At 42.6% G+C, this 16,942-nt stretch overlaps 1 pseudogene; it reads left to right on the plus strand.

Annotated features, from left to right (window-relative positions):
* The first annotated feature begins 906 nt into the window (after nucleotides 1–906).
* LOC101275615 (zinc transporter 9-like) lies at nucleotides 907–12,398 on the plus strand (annotated as a pseudogene).
* The last annotated feature ends 4,544 nt before the right edge of the window (nucleotides 12,399–16,942 follow it).

The raw sequence follows: 16,942 nt of genomic DNA on the forward strand, positions 1-16,942 counted from the left end.
CTCTGACTTAGTGTGATAATCTCCAGGTCCATCCATGTTGCTGCAAATGGCATTATTTCATTCTATTCATGGCTCAGTAGTATTCCACTCCGTATATATGTACCACATCTTCTTCATCCATTCCTCTGTTGATTGACTTTTAGGTTGTTTCATGTCTTGGCTATTGTAAATAGTGCTGCTGTGAACATGGGCGTGCATATATCTTTTCTATATCGTCGGATATATGCCCAGGATAGGATTTATGGATCATACGGCAACTCTGTTTTTTAGATTTTTGAGGAACCTCCATACTGTTCTCCATAGTGGCTGCACCAATTTACATTCCCACCAACAGTGTAGGAGGGTTCCCTTCTCTCCACACCCTCTCTAGCATTTGTTATTTGTAGACTTTTTAATGATGGTTATTCTGATGGGTGGGAGGTTTTCCTCATTGTGGTTTTGATTTGCATTTCTCTAATAATTAGCAAAGTTGAGCATCTTTTAATGTGCCTATTGGCCAACTGTATGTCTTCTTTGGAGAAAGAAGTATTTCCACACTGACCTTGAGAATGTCTGTGTTTCCTCTGGTGTGCGTACTTTTAACTTGCATGTCTTTCTAATTCCCCAGCTCTCTATACTCTGATCAGGGATGCCTCCATACTTACTCTGGTGTGTATAACCTGAACATATATGTCTCCTTAATTAATAAACAATTGTGTGTACATTTACAAACAATGTCTTTCTTCTTCTCCACATCTGACTACTCTTACCTGGATTGTCTCTACCCAGGAGTGTCTATTCTGACCTGGGTGTCACTCCAGTTTCACAGGTGTGTCTCTACTGAATTGGATTGTCTCTAATTCCTAGTCTACCTAGTTTTTCAGGTGTGTCTACTCTGACCTTGGTTGTATTCCTTATTCCCCAGGTATGTCTACACTCACATGGGGTGTCTCCATAATCCCAAGGTGAGTTTAATATGACCCAGTGTGATCCCTACATCCCATATATGTCTACCCTGACTTAGAATCTCTCTCTAAACCCCAAAACTACTATTCCTACCTAGGAGATGTACCTGGTTCCCCTGGTGTGTCTACTTTGACCAGTGAGGTTTTCCTGTAACATGGGTGTGTTACTTTGACCTGGTATATCTGCCTAATTCCCCAAGTGTGTCTATACTGATGAGGATGTCTCTCTAATTCCCAAGATGTTTCTATTATAAACTGGGGTTTTGATCTAGTTGCCCAGGAATGCCTAAACTTAAAAATTATTTCTCCAGAATTCCCCAGGTGTATTTAACTAAAGACTTGAAACTCGTTAGGGGTGACCTTATATGTTTCAAAATATCTAAAATTACAATGAGAATCTATAAACTCTTTACCAGAGTTATATATTAAACAATTGCATAGCCTCAGACTATTTACTATCTGAACAGGAAGAAATATACATTATTGTTAATACATCATGTTTTGCTGATATAAATAACTCAGAAAAATCAGGAGCCAATTAAAAATTATGCAAAACAATGCAGATTGACTTTGAAAAGTAAAAAATGAATCCAATTATAACCCACTTGATATATTTTTTAACATCTTTATTGGCGTATAATTGTTTTACAATGGTGTGTTAGTTTCTGCTTTATAAGATAGTGAATCAGCTATACACTTACATATATCTCCATATCTCCTCCCTCTTACGTCTCGCTCCCACCTTCCCCATCCCACCCCTCTAGGTGGTCACAAAGCACCAAGCAGATCTCCCTGTGCTATGCAGCTGCTTCCCACTAGCTATCTATTTTACATTTGGTAGTATATATAAGTCCATGCCATTCTCTCACTTCATCCCAGGTTACCCTTCCCCCTCTCCATGTCTTCAAGTCCATTCTCTATGTCTGCGTCTTTATTCCTGTCCTGCCCCTAGGTTCTTCATAACCATTTTTTCTTTTAGATTCATATATATGTGTTAGCATACAGTATTTGTTTTTCTCTTTCTGACTTACTTCACTCTGTATGACAGACTCTAGGTCCATCCACCTCACTACAAATAACTCAATTTCGTTTCTTTTTATAGCTGAGTAATATTCCATTGTATATATGTGCCACATCTTCTGTATCCATTCATCTGTTGATGGACACATAGGTTGTTTCCATGTCCTGGCTATCGTAAATAGAACTGCAATGAACATTGTGGTACATGACTCTCTTTGAATTATGGCTTTCTCAGGGTATATGCCCAGTAGTGGGATTGCTGGGTCGTATGGTAGTTCCCCATTTGATACTTTAGTTGTTTAAATTTGGGCAAATGTACATCTTGGCTTTGGAGTATTTTTTAAAACACTTGATATTATCCTCCTATTAATCATATTAATAATATCCCTTTTGTGTTGTATTCTCTCATGTGTCCTCAGTGCTTTTCAGCAGTCATTGACTAATCAAATGATCTCCATGTGAATTGAACAACAAAAACTACATGAACAAGAATCATCAGAAGAACCTACTGAGATTCTGGTTCATGATCTTCAGATGTCCAGAGAGGGAAGTTAAAAAAAAAAAAAGTGTAAGAAGTTAAATTTAAAAAGTGTAGCTATTTTAGAATGTTTTAGAATGTTTTTGAACTTAATTGACTACCAGTTTAAAACAAGTAGGTTTAGGGCAATATATATGAATCACATGGTTACCACAAATCAAAAGCCTACAATAGATATTCAAAAACTAGAGAGAAAGGAACTCAAGCATACTCCTACTAAAGAAAATAATCAAACCACAAGGGAAGAAGCTAAAAGAAGAAGAAAAGGTCATTAAAGAACTACAGAAACAACTAAAACACAAGTAACAAAATTGCAATAAGTACATACCTAACAGTAATCACTCTAAATGTCAATGGACTAAATATTCCAATCAAAAGACATAGAGTTGATGATTGGATAAAAACCAAAACCCATCTATAGGCTGCTTACAAGAGACTCACTTAAGAACTAAAGACACACACAGACTAAAAGTGAGGGGGTGGGAAAAATTATCTTATTCAAATGGAAACGACAAGAAAGTGGGGAGAGCAATATTCATATAAGACAAAATAGACTTTAAAACAAAGTCTCTAACAAAACACAAAGAAGGGCACTATAAAATGATAGAGGGGTCCTTATAAGAAGAGGATATAACACTTATTAATATATTTGCACCTAATATAGGAGCACCTAAATATAAAGCAAACATTGACAGACATAAAGGGAGAAATTGCCAGTAGTACAATAATAGTAGCGGACTTTAACACCCCACTTATGGGACTTCTCTGGTGGCACAGTGGTTAAGAATCCACCTGCCAATGCAAGGGACACAGGTTTGAGCCCTGGTCCAAGAAGATCCCACATGCTGTGGAGTAACAAAGCCTGTGCACCACAGCTACTGAGCCTGCACTCTAGAGCCTGCAAGCCACAACTACTGAGCCCACGTGCCACAACTACTGAAGCCCACATGCCTAGACCCCATACTCTGCAACAAGAGAAGCCACCTCAGTGAGAAGCCCACACACCAACAAATAGTAGCCCCGGCTCGCCACAACTAGAGAAACCCCACGTGCAGCAACGAAGACCCAACATAGACAAAAATAAATAAATAAATAAATAAATAATTTTTTTAAAAAAACACCCCACTTACTTCAATGGGCAGATCATCCAGATAGAAAATCGATAAGGAAACTGTGGTCTTGAATGACACATTAGACCACTAGGACTTAATAGATATCTACAAACGTTCCACCCAAAGAGAGCAGATACACATTCTTTTCAAGTACACATGGAATGATCTCCAAGATAGATCACATGCTAGGCCACAAAAGAAGTCTCAACAAATTTAAGAGGAGAGAAATTATAACAAGCATTTTTTTCCGACCACAATGGTATGAAACTAGAAATCATTACAGGAAGAAAAATGGGAAAAACACAACATGTGGAGACTAAATGACATACTACTAAAAAATCAGTGGGTCAATGAAAACAATCAAAGAAATCAGAAAATACCTTGAGACAGTCCCTTCAATAAGTGGTGCTGAGAAAATTGGACAGCTACATGTAAAAGAATGAAATTAGAACATTTTCTACACCATATACAAAAATAAATTCAGAATGGTTGAAGACTTAAATGTGAGATAGAAACCATAAAACTCCTAGAAGAAAACAAGGCGGAACACTCTTTGACATAAATCATAGCAATATTTTTGGATATGTCCCCTAAGGCAAAGGAAACAAAAGTACAAATAAACAAATGGGACCTAATTAAACTTAAAATCTTTTGCACAGGAAAGGAAGCCATTGGCAAAATGAAAGACATCTTACTGAATGGGAAAAAGTATTTGCAAATGATACGACTGATAAGAGGCTAATATCCAAAAATATATAAACAGCTCATACAACTTAATATCAAAACAACAAACAACCCAACTTAAAAATGGGCAGAAGACCTAATAGACATTTTTCCAAAGAAGATACACAGGTGGCCAATATTGCTAATCATCAGAGCAAGAAAAATCAAACCCACAGTGGCTACCACCTCACACCTGTCAGAATGGCCGTCATCAAAAAGTCTACAAATCACAAATGCTGGCAAGGATGTGGAGAAAAGGGAAGCCCAGTACACTGTGGGTGTGAATGTAAGTTGGTGCAACCACTATGGAAAACAGTATGGAGGTGTCTCAAAAACTAAAAATAGAACTACCGTGTGACCCAGCAATTCCACTCCTGGGTATATATCTGAAGAAAATGAAAACACTAATTTAAAAAGATATATGCACCCCAATGTTCATAGCAGCATTATTTACAATAGCCAAGATATGAAAGCAACCTAAATGTCTATTAACAGATGAATAGATAAAAAAGATGTGATATATATATATGTATATGGTATTTATAGTACTTATTATATATATCTAGTGTAGAGTATATATATATATATACATATATACGTGTATATAGATAAATATATAGCACGGAATATTACTCTGCCATAAAAAAGAATGAAATGATGTCATTTACAACAACATGAATGGACCTAGAGGGTATTATGCTTAGTGAAATAAGTCAAACAGAGAAAGACAAATACTGTGTGCTATGACTTATATCTGGAAACTAAAAAATAAAACAAATTAATATAATAAAACAGAAAGAGACTCACAGATACAGAGAACAAGCTAGTGGTTACCAGTGGGGAGAGGGAATGGTGGAGGGGCAAGATAGGGGTAGGGGATTAAGAGGTACAAACTACTGTGTTAAATAAATAAGCTACAAGGGTATATTGTACAGTGCAGGGAAATATTGCCATTATTTTATAATAACTTCAAATGAATTATAATCTATAAAAATAATGAATCACCATGTTGTACATCTGAAACTAGTGCAATATTTAAATCAACTATACTTCAATTTTTAAAAAAGACCCATAGTTATGTAACCAAAATTTAAAACTGTCCTGATTCCAGAAATTCTGACTCTGATCTTGAACAAAACTCAAGCTTATTCATGTCAGAACGACATTACAGCTTTCAAGCTAATCAGCTACAGTCAAGTAAGCTCATGTGATGAAAAGAGATGTAAGTGTCTGGTAAGCAAAGCACAACAGAAAACAATGAATGTACTTGCAGGTTCGTGCTTTATAAGCTACCTGGAGCTACTGAGAGTCAAGTTTCTTAGCCATTTCAATTGGGATGTTTCCCTGTTTCCAAAAACTTTGCTTCTCACTCAATAAAATATTCATATAAAGAAAAATTCACTAAATTTACTTTTGATAGTAGACATACCTGGGATTAGAAAGACATCTCAGGTTAGTGTAGACACATCAGGTGAAGGAGGGAGACACCACAGATCAGGGCAGCTAAACATGCAGAACAAAGGAGACATCCTACAATAAGGTGGACATCCCTGAGGAGCTAGGGAGACATCACAGGTGAGAGGTAAGACACAGAGGACATAGAGAGACATCTAAGGTCAAGGTAGGCACACCAAGGGAATTAAGGGAACAACTCAGGTCAGAGTAGACATAACTGGGGAATAACGGAGAGGTCCCAAGTCAGGGTTGACAAGCTGGGAGAATTAGCAAGACATTAAAGGTTAGGGGAGACACACCTGGGAAATTACCGTGACATCCCAGGTCAAGATGGAAACTCATATGGAATAAGGGAGACATCCCACATCAGTGTAAACGCATCTTGGGAAATAGGGAGTTATACCAGTTCAGTATAGACCTACCTGAGGAATTAGGTGAGACATTATTGATAATACAACTGGGGAATAAAGGAGACTTCCCAGACCAGTGTAGACACATCTGGGGATTTAGAGAGATGTGTGAGGTTAGAATAGAGACATGGGGAAGAAAAAAAATGACACATGCCAGGTAAGGGTAGACACACCTGGTGAACTAGAGAGATAATCCAGCTCAGAATTGTTACACTTGGGGAGTTAGGGTGACATCCCTGGTTATGACTGACATTTCAGTGGAACAGAGGAGACATTCCTTGTTGGGGAAGACACACTTGGGGAAATAGAAAGGCATCGCAGTTCATAGAAGGCAAATCTGTGGAATCAGACATCCTAGATTACTGCTGACACACAAGCATGTTTAGGCTGGCATCAAAATTAGGATAGATGCACCTGACAATTTGGTGAAACACCCCAGTTCTGTGTAGACACACCTGAAGAATTAGGGAGCCATTCCAGGCCAGGGCAGAAGCACCTGGGGAATTAGAGTCTTCCTTGTCGGTGTAGACATACCTAGGGCATTAATGAAACATTCTAGGTCAGACAGATATTAGATATCCCAGGTGAGTATAGACACGCCAGGGCAATTAGAGAGAGGAACCAGAATTGAGGTAAGAGGTAAGTGGGCCCCGGGGCAGAGAAGCTGGTGTCGGTCAAGCAGAGTAAATTGGAGCTTTGTTTCCCCCGACACTCCAAGGATAAAGCTAATGGCAGGAGCTGAGCCCTGCTGGAGTAAAGAGATAAGACGACCACATCTACCACTCCTGAGGTCAAGGAAACCTCCCTGACTGTACATGCGAGGAAGGGTCCTCGGGGGTCAAAAAGAGAGCGAGCGCCATCCCGTAATAGGCGTCGTCAAGCCTCCCACAGGCCTCTATGCTGGACCATCTTGGCAAAAACACGCACACGCATATTGGGAGAGCCTAGGACATGTCAGGTGTGGAAAGGAAACAAGATAACTGGTCACAGGTACACGAAGACCCAGAAGAACTGCCCCTACATGAGTGACTTAGCCACCTCTCTACTGCACTCCTCCTCATTAGGGAGGACGCCCACACCACTTCTCTGCCCTGCTTCTGTCCTGCATAAACTGTTTCTCTGTGTGCTCTCCCACACGTTGTGCTATGTCTCTGATAATAAATTTTGTACCTGTTTTTGCAGTTTTTGCCTCTGAGAAATGCATTTTTCAAATGGGGCAACAGCCAGTGCAACTTGGTCTCTAGCCTCTGGTCCCTGGTGGACCAGTGGCTAGGATTCCTGGTTTTCAATCAGGCTATCCAGGTTCAATTCCTGGGCAGGAAACTAAGATCCTGTTTCAAAACCATTCGCTGCTGTCTCTCCCAAAACAGAATCAGGGTTGACACATCTAGGAAAATAGGGAATCATCCCAGGCCAGTGAAGACATACCTGGGGATAAGACATCCCAAGCCAGACTAGACACACCTTTGGTATTAGGGAGATATCCAAGGTTATTACAGAAATACCTGGGTAATCAGGGATACATCCAAGTTCAAGACAGACACACCTAGTGACTAGAGGAAAATCCCAGGTCAAAGTAGAAACACCTTGTGAATTAGGGAGACACCCCAAGTCAGTATTCTCAAAACTAGGGTGTTGGGGGACACTCCAGGTCAGTGTAGATATACCTGGGGCACTTGAAAGATGTGATACGTTCAAGTAGATGAACCTGGGGGATTAAGGAGAGGACCCCCCCCCCTCCATTAAGTATAGACCCCCCTAGGGAATAGGGAGACATGCTCTGTAAGAGTAGACACACCTGGGGAATTAGACATCCCAATTCAGCGTAGACATACCTGGGGGTTGGCAGACATCCAGAATCAGGGTAGACGCACCTGAGGAATTAGAGAAGTATCCGGGGCTAGTACAGATACACCTGAGCAATTATGGGACCATCCCAGGTCAGGAGAGACACACCTGGGGAATTTGGGGTATATCCTAAGTCAGGGTAAAGACACTTATTGAATTAGGAGACATCCCAGGTTACAGTAGAGACACATGGTGAATAAGAAAGACATCTCAAATTAGAGTAGGCAAACATGTTAGAAATAGGGAGATATCAAGATGAGAGTGGAAATTATAGAGACAGTACAGGTCACTGTACACCTTAGAAATTATGGAGACACACCAGGTCAAGGTAGACACTACTGGAAAATTAGATAGTGTACCATGTCATAACAGACACCTGAGAAATTAGGTACACATCCCAGATCAGCGTAGACACACTAGAGAGTTAGGAGGTCATCTAGGGCTAGTGGAGACACACCTGGACAACTGAGGCAGTCCAGATCAATATAGACAAACCTGGGTAAGTAAGGAGAGCAACAAATTCAAATAAGCCATGCCTGGGGAATACAGAGATCGCCCAGGTAAAAGAAGAAACATTTGGAAAATTAGGGAGACATCACAGTTCAGAGTAGACACACCTAGACAAATAGGGTAAAACCCTAGGTCACAATAGTCACGCCTGGAGAGTTAGGGACACATCTCAAGTCAGCTTAGATTCATTAGGGAATTAAGTATATTTATCCCAGACCAGTAGTTACACAACTGGGGCACTGTTGAGAAGACCAGAGCAGGGAAGACACACCTGAGGGATAAGGGTGTTATCTTAGTTTGAATAGACATACCCAGAGAATTAGAGCAAGATTCCAGCTAAGAGTTGTAAATTAAAACACCTAGAGAGATATCACAGGACAAGTCTGACACACTGGAAAACCAAGGAGACATTCCATTTCAGGGTAGACACATCTTTACAAATAGAGGGGAAAAAAACAGGTTAGAGCAGAAACACCTGGGGACTTATGTAGATATTCCAGGTCAGAGAGGATACACCAGAGAGACATCCCAGGTCAGCGTAGACTCACCTGAGGAATTAGGGAACCATCTGAGGTCAGTGTAAACACACCTTTGGATCTATGAAGATACATCATGACACAGTAGACACACCTAGGAAACAAGGGGACATCCCAGGCAGTGTAGCCATATCTCGAAATATGAGATATCCAGATCATAAATGGTACACCTGGAGATTTAAGGGAGATGATAGCCCAGATCACTGCAGACACACATCAGGGAGAAGGGTTAACATCCCAGGTTAGGGTAGACACTCTTGGGGAATTAGACATTCTAAATCAGAGTAGACTGGGAGAATTTGAGAAACACCCAGGTCAAAGAAGACACATCTGGGGAAATAGGTAGAATTTCAGACTAGAATGGACACAACTAGGGAGATATGGAGACAAGTCAGTATATACACTCCTGAGGGAATTAAGAGACATTATATGTCACTAGACTCACTGGAGAACTAGGGAGACATCCAAAGTCATAGTTAGATGGAGAATTAGGGTCACATCCTAGGTCACAGCAGACATATTTGGGGGAAACGGAGACATCTCATGTCAGCGTAGACACTATTGAGAAATAAGGATACATGCCAGTCAGAGAAGACGCACTTAGTGAATCAGGGAGACAAATAATGTCAGGGTTGACACGCCTGGGGAATGAGGAAGACATTCAAGACAGGGTAAATCGAACCGGGGAACTAGAGAGATCCCAGGTCAGGGTAGACACATATGGTTTCTTATGTAGACATACCTGGTCAGGGTCGACAACCTAAGATGTTAGGCAGACATCAATAAACATCCCAGCTAAATACAGACACTCAAGGAATTCAGGAGTTACCCAAGTTCAGGGTGGGCACAACTGGAGAATCAGGGAAACATCTTTGGTCAGTGTAGATATTACAGAGGTTTTAGGGAGCCATTCCAGGTCAAGTAAACACACTGGGGAACTAGAGACTTACCAGTTCAGAGTAGACACACCTGGGGAATTAAGACGACAGCAAAGGTCAATATAGACACCCTTAAACAATTAAGATACATCCCAGGTCTGGGTAAACACATCTGGGGAATTAGGGAGACATGCAAGGTCAGTGTAGGTAAAACTGGATTATTAGGGGGGCATCCAAGGTCATAGTAGAAACATCTGGGGAATTAGCAAGACCTCCCAGGTCAGGTAGTCACACTGGGAAGTAAGGAACCTCACAGATCTGGGTAAATATGCCTGTAGAATTACACACACATCCCCCTTCACTGGAGATGAACCCGGGAAATTAGGGAGACATATCCGGTCAGTGTAGACACAACTAGGAAATTAGAGAAAGAGCCCAGGTTGAAGTAGTCACACCTGGGGAATTAGGGAAACACCCTAGGTTGGGCTGACACACCTGGGGAACTAGAGCGGCATCCCAGAAAGAGTAAAGCAGTTGGGGAATTAAGGAGAAATTTCAGGTTAGAGTAGACGCTTCTGGGGAAATAGGAAGGCGTCCCAGGTAAGCTTAGACATGCTTGGGTGATTTGGGAGAAATCTTATTCAGGGGAGACAAAGGGTGATATTAGGGTGACATCCCAGATCAAAGCAGACAAAGTGGGGAATTAGGGCAGAGGCCACAGGTCAGGGTAGACACACTTGGGTAATTAGGGAGACATCCCAGGCTAGAGCGGACACCTCAGGAGTAAGGGGGAAATCCCAAAGCAGAGTCTTCACACCTAGGAAATAAGGAAGATGTCCCAGGACAGTGTGGACAGACTTTTGCTGATTCTTCCTGTACTGCTCCCTGTGCACATGGGGTTTAAATTCTCCTCAGATAGGCTGTCCATTTTAAGGGTAACATCTGGTCTTTCGGGATCTTTGAAACATCTGGAAGTCTGTCATGGCTAGAGAATCTAATCTCAAAACACTGCAGTTGATAAAGCTTCAGGAGACGAACGCCATAAGCTGCCTCTTCACCTCCTTTACTCACGGGACCAGCTCATTACAGTCTGCGCGGTTGTCATGGTAACAGGTGCCAGACAGGAGGCAAAAATTCCAAAAGGCTTGGAGAAGATAGTTTTATAAGTCACTCCTGGCTGCCAGTGACTTAAACCTGATTCTTTCTCGCTTAAGCAGCAAACAGGGTTTTTGTTTTTGTTTGTTTTTGTTTTTGTTTTGCTTGCATTTTTGAAAAGACTATGTTAGTACCAATTCCAGGCAGAGCTGCAGTCAGGGCTCCGTAGCATCATCAGGACCACAGTCTCTAGCACATAGTTCTGCCTCCTTGATTAAAGTCATTGTCAAGCTTCCCATGTCATCACCTGAAAGGTTCAAACTCAGATCATCATTCCTATCAGTAGGCTCAGACTTTAAACAAAAAAATTACCAGTCATTTTATGAAAAATACCACACAACGTACCGAAACAAGAAATTCAATAACATACTGTTTTCCACAGTCACTGCACCAATTTACATTCCCACCAACAGTGTAGGAGGTTCCCTTTTCCCCACATCCTCACCATAGTTGGTTAATTTTAATGAACAGGGAGTTAACCCCACAGAGCAGTAAAGCCACGACCTCCCCCCAGACAGAGGCTCCCCTCAGCAGGAACCAGGATTCTCAGCATCTGCTTCCCCTGCCCCAGCCTTGTTGCTGTAAATGAGCTTCGTAAGTGCGCTCAGGCCAAAGAAATGTCATTTTACAATTATGTAATGGAAAGCCGTGATCCTAGTACAAATGTTATATCATTGGAGGACACTGCAGCAGCGTTGGGAGTGACAAAGCAGCCACTTGTATGGGCCTTGCTTCTATAACAGGCAATCCACTGTACGACAGCCTAGGTTCTTTGGGTGTGGGCACCTTATTAGGTGTGGTCTCAGCATTCCTCATCTACACTAACACAGAAGCACTCTTAGGGCGATCCAGCCAGCCAGAACAAGTACAACTTGTTCTTACTTGAACTCCTGGAGAACGACCCATGAGTAAGCGCAATTCGTGATGTTAAAGCCACAGATCTAGGATTAGGGAACGTAAGATTTAAGGCAGGAGTAGATTTCGATGGACGAGTTGTTACAAGATCATATTTGGAAAAACAAGATTTTGACTAAATGCTACAAGAAGTTCAAGAAGTGAAGACTCCTGAAGAACTAGAGACCTTTACGCTTAAACATGGAGAAAATATTATTGATACTTTAGGAGATGAAGTAGATAGACTTGAGAAGGAACTGAAAAAACGAAATCCTGAAGTTCGACATGTAGATTTGGAGACACTATAGACTTGACGGAATGAATCACCTTGGAGGCAGCCTTGGAAGCAAGTTTGTCAAGACTACCTTCCCACGCTGAAGGGGTCAATGCCATCCAGAAGCCCTTCTGGTTTGTTTTAAGATAGAGGAAATATTTATGTAAAGAGCAATTCAACAGTCCGCAGAAACTAAAACAACTTCTTACTTCTCAGAGACATATTACAAGTTGAATCAATTTGGAAATCATGTTTTCATGTTTCAACAGGAAATATTTTGGTTACTTATATCATTCATAATTTCTCATTTTAGTAATGTAATTAAATTCTCATTTTAATTACATTTAGATTCAATGTAATGTCTAACAAGATTCCAACGGCATTTTTTACAGAAGTAGAAAAAAATCCTAAAATTTATAGGGAACCACAAAAGACCCCAAATAGCCAAAGCAATCCTGAAAAAAAGGACAAAGCTGGAGCCAAGAATACTCAATGGAGAAAAGCCAGTCTATTCAATAAATGGTGCTGGGAAATTTGCATATTCACGTGCAAAAGAATGAAACTAGACCCATCTCTTATAATGCTCACAAAAATTAACTCAAAATAAATAACGACTTAATATAAGAACTGAGACCATAAAACTAGAAGAAAACAGGCAAAAACTCCTTGACATGGGTCTTGGCAATGAGCTTTTGAATATGACGCCTAAAGCACAAGCAACGTAATCAAAAATAAGTGAGTGGACCTGCATCAAACTAAAAAGCTCTGAACAGCGAAACAAGCAGCAAACTGCAAAGGCAGCCTACGGAACGGGAGAAGATATGTGCAAAACCATCTCCCCGGTTAATCTGACAGGTGGGGGTCATAGGGCAAATGTGAGATGAGATACAAGTCTCCTAAGAGCTTAGATGCAACTAAACAGGGAGGTGCCTGCGTTCACATGCTTGGGCACGCACACACGCAACACACGCGCGCGCACGCGCGAGGATAAGGAAGTGAATGATTCCACGTCAAAATGGATGACCTGGAAAAGGTGTGGTCCTGCAGTGATGGGAAGCAATCTGCCAGTCTAGAGCCATGGCTTGTGGGGGAAGGGGGACAGGTGGAGCAGGTGAGGTCACCTGGAACTTGAAGGATGATGGGTATTTGTCAGTGTTGCGGGGTCTGCAGGCACCGTTACAGATCTGCTCCATGGGTCCACTTTCTTCAAGTAACTGAGCCTGCATTTTCCTTGATGAGCCATCATCATTCTTTTTTTTTTTAAGAAGACTGTATCCTTTTTTATTTTGTTTTTTTGTTTTGTTTTTCAAAGATTTATTTTTTATTTATTTTTGGCTGCGTCGGATTTCAGTTGCGGCGCACGGGTGCACCGCTCTTCGATGCAGTGCTCGGGCTTCTCTCTAGCTGCGGCGCTCGGGCTTCTCTCTAGCTGCGGCGTGCAGGTTTTCTCTTCTCTAGTTGTGGCACGTGGGTTCCAGGGGGCGTGGGCTCCGTAGTTTGCGGCACGCGGGCTCTCTCGTTGAGGCTTGAGAGCTCAGTAGTTGCGGCACGTGGGCTTAGCTGCCCTGCAGCATGTGGGATCTTAGTTCCCTGACCAGGGATGGAACCCGCGTCCGCATTGTAAGGCGGATTCTTTACTACTGGACCACCAGGGAAGTCCTCAGAGCCATCATCATTCTATGTGGTCAGGTTATCTGACTCCTGTCATGGGTCTAAGATGGCTATGTTACCCAAACCCAGCTTACTAAATCATTAAATCTCTTGCCAGAGATTGACCGAAAAATGGACGTGTAGCACTGGATGGACCAATGAGACTCAGTCCTGGGTTTTTCATTTAAATGATTGAGAAAGAAGCAGCTGAGCTTTCTAAGAAGATGCAAATATTAGTGAGACTCAGATCCAAGCAGCTATCTTGATACTACATGGGGCGAGCCAAGGCACAAATGGAGGAGTCAGATCTGCAGGATGGAAAAAAGGGAAAAAATCTTGATAATGTCACTCGAGTCCCTAGAGCGAGCGTGCCTGAAACCATCGCCCTGGTGTTTTTGTTCTATGAGCTACTTTCAGTTGAGTTTCTGCCACTTGACATTGAATTAAGACAGAATAAATCTGCCTGGTATTTACAATGCCACGTCAGAGTCTGTTTGGGGATTGGGAGTTGGAAGAAAGCTCTCATACTGAGAATAAAGTTTTTCAAACCTACTCTGGATCAGCTATCAGTCATTCCGCAAAGAAAGGGCCCTATGTTCAAGAACAGCTTTGGGAAATCTGGCCTGACCATAGGGAACCTTCCTCTTTCTCTTTCTCTTCCAGATGACACTGTGTAGCTTAGAGGCATTTATAAGCTAATATGTCTATGGACCTCAAACAGGGAGGCAGATACGCAGCATTCCCCACCCCAGTTATCTGGGGAGTTTGTCCTGGAGAGCACACATCGAAAATAGGACTTTCTCCACTTCCACACACACAGGTGAATTCTGAGGATCCTGACCTGAGAATCGGACTTTGCTTCTGAAAACAACCCACCCTAGTTACTCAGAAAGTCGTGCCTCCTCCAAGGTCGATAAATGACGCAGCCGCCCTGAGCACAGCAGCCTCTTCCTCTGCTCCCTCTGCCAGTGAAGGGCTCAGGAACCCCAGCCCTCTGCTCCCTCTGCCAGTGAAGGGCTCAGGAACCCCAGCCCAGGGTCTAGAGCTGATGTGCACCTGCATTCACAGTCTAGTGTGAAGAGACTGGATCCAGGGGCAGGGCTGGTGCCTGACCAGGTGCAAAGAGCTGAGACCACAGTTTCCTCTGCATGAGGAAGCGGATGTCCCTGAGGCCCTGCTCCTGGGGAACATAACCTAAGGACTCCATCACGTGGATGCTGCTGGATTCCATGGGTGCAGCACAGACCCAGCTACAGGTTCTGGAAATACTGTGACTAACCCCTGAGTGTGCTGAGACCTCCACCTCTGGAGCAAAGCACAGGAGCCAGGAGGAGCCAGCACCTGTTCTTGCTGAGCATTGACGCTGGGCATTCACTGATCCACCTAGTTTGGCTCCTGCGGGGTAGAAACCCTGCGTAGATGAAGCCCAGGGGGCTCCAGAGCATCAGGGCATCGGGACCCGCAGGGGAGGGTCAGGACCCCACTCGCACCAACTGCAGCTGCTCTTCGGGCTTCCGCTGGAGCTGCTGGAAGCTGAGAATGATTATAGGGTCAGCCTGAGCATCTCACATGTAGCTTTCTTTTACCTCCACCTGGAATTCAGTCCCTCCTGTTCTCTCTGTCTAGAACATCACCCATCTTTTGTAGTGAGGACAATTTTAGACTCTCACAAGTCTACCTTGATTAAAAATTTTAAATGGCAATGAAAGGGAAACGGAAAACAGAGCTTCCTGGCAAGGTGCCGAATGCCTGGAGCTGATGCCTCACAGAGTCTTCTGAGTAACAGCCAGCTTTGTGCCAAGTCAGAGTGTGTCTGCAGCCCAGACACATTTTCCCTAGTTCTGACCACATACAAATGCAAGATTCTTCCATAGTAGGATTTGATGACCATGAATTTGTCCCACTACCCTCCTACTTCCTGTGTCTCCAGATACGTGGAAGATAATCTGTGTAAGGATGAGAGGCCAGGTCAGCATGTCGGTGGCCTGTGTGTCTGGGAGGCCATGATGATGATGTGATGAAGTGACGGATGTGGAGGGTGATGGATGAGAATAAGGAGAAACTAACAGAGCATCTAAAATATGTAACTGCATGTGTAACCCTGCTAATGACACCTGGACCTAGATAAACATATCAATGTAATGAATGTTTATCGAGGACCAAGTACCAGGTATTGTGCTTGAAATTTGTCCTACTTAAGTACGAAGATATTCTCTGCGGCTTTGAGGGTAGCAGCAAAATACTGGCGCAAACACTCAATAGAAAGTAGAGACTGGGATGATCTTTCCTCGAACTCACAGCTGCAGAACAAGCTACAGAGACTAGATGAGTGTGTGTGTGTTAAGAAAAGGTTCACAGATGGCAGAATGAGGAACGTGGGAGCAGGATGGGGAAAACAGTGAGTGGGTTTGGAGCCAAGCAACACCTGGCTCCTTTCCCAGCCCCAGACCAGCTGTGCAGCCTTAGGGAACTCATTAAACCCCTCTGAGCCTTCATGTTCTCACTGTGAAAACTGGTAATGAATACCTTCCTCGTTAGGCTATTGTGAAGACCAAATGAGGTGTCTCCAGGTGTATGTAAAATAAGTCACTCAAGGCATGAAGCTAATCCCTACAATAATCTACTATTATTAACTACCTCGCGTTCCCACTTCCTTTTTCTCTATTACCAGCTTCTGAACTGTGAGATACCAACAAGACAGTTGATAACATTTCAGAATCCTGGTCCCACCTTAATGAAATATATTTTGGGGGGTTCAAGCTTCCACCTTTGAAAATAGAAACTTTTCAAAGGGATCAGGCTGTGCTTTCTTCATTGAGATTTTTGCTGTCATAAGTGGAACCTCCTGATTCTCATGAAAGACATGAAGTGTGAGCAAGAAAAAAACTGGCTGTTTCAAGCTACCGGGATTTTGTGGGTTATTCGCTATTGCAGCACAATGCAGCCTGGGACGCGCCTTCAGCTATCTTGGCGCTGTGTAATGAGTCTTCCTGGT

Source organism: Orcinus orca, chromosome 15 (genome assembly GCF_937001465.1).
Source record: "Orcinus orca chromosome 15, mOrcOrc1.1, whole genome shotgun sequence".
Taxonomy (NCBI): Eukaryota; Metazoa; Chordata; class Mammalia; order Artiodactyla; family Delphinidae; genus Orcinus; species Orcinus orca.